Raw genomic sequence first — 7,083 nt, 5'->3', positions numbered from 1 at the left:
AGCGAGGGCCCATCAGCAGCCGCTCCAGGATAGAAGCCCCGGGAAAGGGGCTGTTAATGATGTTGACAAATTTCTGGCTGGGCTATTATGGGATGTTAATGCATACCCTCAAACAACACGTTTCCACCTCCCACGTTTTCCCCCTGCTGCTTTGATTGAGAAAACCATAGCGACCGAAAGTGCAAGATTTATACAAATTGTGTAGCAGGGGATTGGGCTGTAGGCAGGGGAGCCCCCTTGGGGAGGCATTTACCTTTTCAAAGTAGAGGGGAACAGGTGCTCTGGAACTGGCACGTAGCTGTGAGAGGGTGGGGATGGCATTCCTGAAGGGAAAGGTTACCCAGATTAACAACACTCCACTGAAAACCATGCCATCCTGGCTCTGTCATTAAAACAGGTGGCTGTCATTATGGCCTCTGGCTCATAATGGGAAGATAATACAGGCTGGGAGAGATTTATATAGGCCCCAGAAAGATGAAATTGCACATCAAGAAGGAAACAAGACATAAAGAGGACCAATTTGGGGAATTTCTCTCCCCACAGGAACGCACGTGATACTCATTAAGGGTGTAGAAATTGTGCCATTCTATCCAGAGGGTTAAATTACCTACAGAGCTTTCATTTATTCGGGTTTTATTTAAGTAGCCTTCGGGGAAGACTCCTTTTTCCCTCTTCGGATGTTTTCCTTCAGTTTAAGAGAGTAGTAAGCATAAAAATGTACTGTATATGATAAAACTTACCCCTTTTCTTTCCCTGCAAATAATGTTGGCCTCTCAGTGGACTGTTGGAAATCAAAAGGTAGGGGGATATATGTTCTCTTTTTCTTTTCCTAAAGAGATAAAGTTTTAGGGTTTTTGTTTCTGTTTTTGTTTTTGTTTTTAATTTAATAAACACTCACGTGGTGACCGCCAGGCACTATTCTAAGCCCCTGACAAATGTTAATTCATTTAATACAATAATACTTCTAAGGTAAGTTATTTTATTGACTCCATTTAGAGAGGAGGTATAGAGAAGTACAAACCCTCTGTACTTACCTAAGTTCATACAACTAGGACCTCATGCGCTTGGGGTTGCCACCTATGCAGATTTGCTCCAGAGACTATGTTCTTAGCTGTCACAGTCCTCTGACTATACTGCGTCCGTTTCCATTTTAACGGGCATTTAAAGGATCCGTTTGTCCCATCTTTGAGTCTCTCTTCTGGCAAGAACACATTTTAAGATCTCTGCCCATGAGGAGTTGTTGCATTAAGGTCGATAAGATGGAAGGATGGCAGCTGTGCTGGAGCAGACAGTGGTGTTTTCCATTGCACAGGCATCTTTAGAATGTGCAGAGCATGTCACAGGCAGGCCTGGAAGGCTTTGCTGTCCTTGCTGTAAGATCGGAGAAGGCAAGGAAACCTTTCAGTCCGTTAGAAGCGCACAGGCTCACTTTCAAACACAAAAGCTCAGCACACACTTAACTCTAGCCAGCCCCTTACCCGCTGCAAAAAAATCCTACCTTTCCATGCACGGTTGGAAGGACATTTCTCTGGCGATCCTGAGTGCATTTTTTCCTGAAGATTTAGAACTGATTGGGCACAGATGGGAGGCAGGGTTATTTACCATTTTCCTCACCCTCCCTGTTCACCATTTGACACAAGAAATGAACAGCTCTTTTGCCTTACAAGGCATAGCCAGATTGCTAAGTAATTACCTTGATTTATGAGGGCAGGAATAGAAGGTAGCATGAAACATCATTTGTAACTGGGGATGGTCAGATTACCATTTCCCGAATTTGTCGATTATTTCATGTTGTGTTGAATTCCTAACAAGCATACGAAAGAGGGAAATGGTGTCCTATTACCTCTGTGTCCTCAGTGCCTAGAACAGTCCCTGGCTTTCAAGTTTATAGAATCAAGAAATGTATGAGGGAGTGAGCACCTACTGTGTAGTCTCTGCTAGACACCCGAATACCTTCAGCTTTCTGCTTTCAAGGTCATGAGTAGCGTAAGAAGACAAATACACACATCTTCACCACAAAAGAAAAATACGGCATTTGAGAGAGAGAAAAATGCTTCCAGTTTGGGGCCATAGGAAAGTTTTCATGAAGAGTGTATTGGAGCAAGCCAGCAGAGGAGAGGTGGGACCCTGTAGGAGTTTGAGGCAAGAACGTCCAAGTATGGGAGAAAAATCACAAAGAATTGCCCTTGGGGTGTGAGATATGTACAGATCATGCAAGGGAATGAGAAAGCTGGATGTAGGGTTGGACACATTGTATGGGTGCCCACTTTTCTCAATTCAGAAATTCAAACATTCCAGAGGGTCTGAGCCTTTGTATTTTGCCAGAAACCTGGGCTCATCAGATCACACAGCTGGACAGTGGGCAAGTTCACATGGATGGAGAGATGGATGGAAACCACTTCCATAATACAGCCTGGTCTGCACCTTTTTCACCCATAGTCCTCCAGTTCTGTATTCTTGGTCCTCTATTCAATATCTCAGTACAAACCTTGCTTCCCACCTGACCTCATGCTGCACCTCCTGCAGCCCAGGAGATGCCCTCTGGGAGTTTACATCCAGCCCTTATATGTCTCTCTTAGCCAGGGTAGTAGCAGAAAAATAGCTAGCCTTAGGAGCATGCCCTGTGAGCTAGGCCCAGAGCGCCCTGCCCCGGAAGGAAAGGTTTGGATGGCTTCTAAATTTGGGGGCTGCTGTCCAAGCCACACCCTGTCTTGCGATGACACCTTCTGTGTTGGGCCTAAGACTTGATGTTCTGCTGTTTGATCAACCTTTATATAAATTTATGGTCTTCAATTTAACCTTTGGCTAAATTGGTTGTTTTCTGGACATTTTAGAAGGATTCGAGAATGTTCAGGAAGCCAAGGCTACATGAAGCCTCCCTAGGGTGGGGGATGCTTCTCTGCATGAAGCTCCATAGCTTCCTTTCTGCACAGTAGTCAGAACCTCTGAGCACTTCCTCTTCATTCTCTACCTATCCACATCCCTAGGACGGGCAGACCCTCCTGCACAGGGGCTGTCATGTTTTTACATTCTAAGTCTTAGGGTCTTTCAAACTCTCCATGGTCCTTCTTAGCATGATCAAACCCCTGTCTGAATTCCTCCGCTGCTGGCATTGGCTGGCTCTGGCTTTCTGCAAAAACGCTTACCTGTCTCTGTACCCATCTAAAAGGTGAGTTTCCTGCTCCTGACTGTGGAGGAGGAGGAGCAACTCCTTCACGTGTTCCAGACACTGCCTAGACCTAGGTTCCCCTAAATGAACATGCACACACAAACAGCAGGTGACAGCAGTATTTACCCAGAGAGAATTGGAGGAGGTGAGAGGACCATCTCTGAGGGAGAGAAGGGAAATTCAGGGTGAAAATATTTGCATGTGAAGTCTCACTTCATGGAGTTTGAGGGGGTCCTCTATACATGTGTTCCCTCATTCTCCAGGGCCACCTCCTCTCAGCTTTCTCCATCACATCCCCTTCCCATATTCTCTCTCCTTTCATCCCTGTGCCACTCCCAAAGCCCCTGCACTTTCTAGAGCAATGTGTCAGTCCCCAAACCCCACTCATGTCATGTGGATGACACGCCTCTAGGCGATCTCCCCAGGCCTGGCATCACCACTGTGGATAAGAGAGAAGGGGCATCCAGTGCCATGATGGAGGCCATCATGCCACAGAGGAGGGTGGCAGAAACTTCTCAAGCAGGGATGCATTAAGTTTTGTTTTGTCTTTTAAAAACCTCACCCAAAGGCCAGGCACGGTGGTTCATGCCTGCAATCTCAGCACTTTTGGAGGCTGAGGCAGGTGGATCATTTGGGGCCAGGAGTTCAAGACCAGCCTGGCCAACACAGCAAAACCCCATCTCTACTAAAAATACCAAAACAAACAAACAAAAATTATCCAGGCTTGGTGGCAGGCACCTGTAGTCCCAGCTGCTCGGGAGGCTGAGGCATGAGAACCACTTGAAGCTGCGAGGCAGAAGTTGCATTGAGCCAAGATCACACCACTGCATTCCAACCTGGGTGACAGAGTGAGACTGTCTCAAAACAAAACAAAACACACACACATACACACACAAGCTCACAAATTCAGACTCACTTTACATGACTTGGATCAGTTTTGACTGAAAACCCTTATTTTGCCTGCCTGAGACATTCACTTTCTTTTCAGGTTGATGGGACTTTGCCTTTTTCAATGCTAAAAGGGCACAGTATCCCTTTTCTAACACTTGGTTGCTTGACAGTCTTCTCTGATTACCTTGGCAATGTCTGGGGCCATATATCATCACGCCTCCCTCTCCTGCTTCCTGAGTTTATCCCCTGGCCGCAGGAGGCGAGTTGAGGTTGTGCAGGTTCCCTGGGTTTCTCTACCTTGACCTTGTCTTCTTGAAGAGAGGCAGGAAGTTTGCACTGGGAAAGGGCCAGGGCCTGAACCATGGTTCTGAGCATTTCTGAATCTTGGAGTTGCTAGAACCCCAGAGGTCATTACTAAGAAGAACCCAGGCCGGGCGCAGTGGCTCACGCCTGTAATCCCAGCACTTTGGGAGGCCGAGGCAGGTGGATCACGAGGTCAGGAGATCAAGACGAGGGCATCCTGGTTAACACGATGAAACCCCGTCTCTACTAAAAATACAAAAAATTAGCCGGGCTTGGTGGTGGGCACCTGTAGTCCCAGCTACTCGGGAGGCTGAGGCAGAATGACATGAACCCAGGAGGTGGAGCTTGCAGTGAGCCGAGATCACGCCACTGCGCTCCAGCCTGGGCGACAGAGCAAAACTCTGTCAAAAAAAAAAAAAAAAGAAGAAGAAGAAGAAGAAGAACCCAGTGCAGTATGTGTGTTTGAGGACGGGAGGTGCAGGTGAGAGACTGGCCACTCTCATAGGCTTCTCTCTGTGGTCCCAGCAAGGGCTGGGTCTGAACAAACAAATGGGGCAAAAGGCTCCAAAGAGTCAGAATTTCACATGGGGACCGATAAAAACAAAGGAAATGTGTGATGGTCTCATAAACAGTGATAACTGCAGGAAGAAGTGATACCGTTCTTAATGTTCATTTTATTCTGTGTGTGTGAGGGAATACGTATGATTTCTTTAATAGCACCTTACCATGGGACTGCCTCACTCAGGGACGTACAGAAGAATGGCAGAATTGCAAGGATTTCATGAGGGTCACATGAAGAGGGACTCTGGGGACCATGAGTCCCCATTGCTGCTGCCCTCTTTTGGAAATTAGATATCATTTACTTATTTATCATTTTTGCACATCACATTGCAACTTTCCTAATTAAATTGCCTCAGGGCACAAGTACAAAATATGAAAGTTCAGTTAAAGTGTCTAAGACAGAACAGCAGCGGCTATCAGCGCGTATTAAATATGCCTCTACTGCAAAAAAGTGTGTCATGCGTGGCATCCGGAAATCTAGGCCTGTGCCGAGCCAAAGGAGAATTTCCGTGGAAAACACCTTGGCAGTCAAAGGTGAGAACAGTCAGATTTGAGCATTGTGGTGTGTGTATGTTGCAGTGGTTATTCTCTCATGATAGGATTGTGGTAACTCATGAAAATAGCTCCTGTTACAATTTCAAACCCCTCTATTTCATGATCTGTTATTTAGCTAGACACTTGGTGTCTACAAAAACCAGCTACCAAAGCCATCAGAACAAATTCTTCAAACCACTGGGAACTCAACTTCAGCACCATCCTCCTTTTTTTTTTTTTTCCTTTTTAGAGATGGGGTCTCACTCTGTTGCCCAGGTTGGAGGTATGATCATAGTTCTCAGCAGCCTTGATCTTTTGGGCTCAAGCCATCTTCCCACCTTGGCTTTCTGAGTAGCTGGGACCATAGGCACACACCACCACACCCAACTATATTTTTGTAGAGAGAGGCTTCTTGCCACGTTGCCCAGGCTAGTCTTGAACTCCTGGACTCAAGTGATCCACCTGCTTTGGCCTCCTGAAGCACTGGGATTACAGTCATGAGTTACTGTACCTGGCCCTTCTTCAACACAAAAAAAAAGATTGTTATAGTATCAAATATTCAAGCCCTTCATTGCAAAAAGTTTCTGTTTGGTGAACAAACACCAGCAAAGGGGAAGGGTGATTGAGTGGCTGAGGCTGGCTCCATGCCATTTTACTCCTCCAAGGACACTAGTTTTAAAGATTGAAAACCACAGCCCTCCCATTTCACTCGGTGTTCAGTCTTTCCACTTCACCTAGTATCTGCCCCTTAGAGCCAGCCCTTGAGTAACGAGGAAAGAAAAAGTTCATGCTTTTCCATTTAAATCAAACTCTACTCTCCTAGAAAGACAGGAGAAGAAATAAAGAGATTCCTTGGGTTCTATCCACCTACCCAACCCAGGCCCAGCCTTTCTCCTCCTATGGGCCCACCAGTCCAAACACAATGAAGTCAGCATCAAGCTGGCACAAGAGGGGAAGGGGCATTAGGTGTGAAGAGACCTCTGGATCCCATCTCCAAAATGCCAGGCGCCTCCTACACTGACCAATGGCTCCTCGGTCTTCTGCATGCTGAGCTGCTGGAATTGGCCGACAGGCCACAGAACACCTTGGAAGCTATGATCCCAGAGAGAAAGGAGAGTGGAGTCCAGGTGGCACCCTCTATGAGCACCATATTCAGTGGCTACCCTGAGTCATCAGCTGAAGCCCCAGAGCTGCTCTGCAGGCATCCAAGGGGCGTATCTTCAGCTCTTTTCAAATGTCAGAAAATGGCAACCGGGAATTACTATGCCAGTATCAGCACCTTGGTTGTACGATCTAAGAAAAGAATCACGTCACGGCCGGGCACGGTGGCTCATGCTTGTAATTCCAGCACTTCGGGAGGCCGAGACGGGCGGATCATGAGGTCAGGAGATCGAGACCATCCTGCTAACACAGTGAAACCCCGTCTCTACTAAAAATACAAAAAACTAGCCGGGCGAGGTGGCGGCGCCTGTAGTCCCAGCCACTCGGGAGGCTGAGGCAGGAGAATGGCGGGAACCCGGGAGGCGGAGCTTGCAGTGAGCCGAGATCCGGCCACTGCACTCCAGCCTGGGCGACAGAGCCAGACTCCCTCCCAAAAAAAAAAAAAAAAAAAACAAAAAACAACA

At 47.1% G+C, this 7,083-nt stretch overlaps 1 long non-coding RNA gene across 1 annotated transcript; it reads right to left on the bottom strand.

The window, feature by feature from the left end:
- Nucleotides 1–1,156: 1,156 nt before the first annotated feature.
- On the bottom strand, nucleotides 1,157–6,704 carry LOC105535706. The gene is made up of 3 exons (XR_001005485.1): nucleotides 6,481–6,704; nucleotides 1,694–1,804; nucleotides 1,157–1,567 (listed from the first exon to the last, which is right to left on the bottom strand). It is a non-coding gene; the product is annotated as an uncharacterized LOC105535706 (long non-coding RNA).
- Between the last annotated feature and the right edge of the window lie 379 nt (nucleotides 6,705–7,083).

This window comes from Mandrillus leucophaeus, unplaced genomic scaffold (assembly GCF_000951045.1).
Source record: "Mandrillus leucophaeus isolate KB7577 unplaced genomic scaffold, Mleu.le_1.0 Scaffold15, whole genome shotgun sequence".
Lineage (NCBI taxonomy): Eukaryota > Metazoa > Chordata > Mammalia > Primates > Cercopithecidae > Mandrillus > Mandrillus leucophaeus.
The sequence above is the reverse complement of the archived record's forward strand: the minus strand, read 5'-3'. Positions and strand labels throughout refer to the sequence as shown.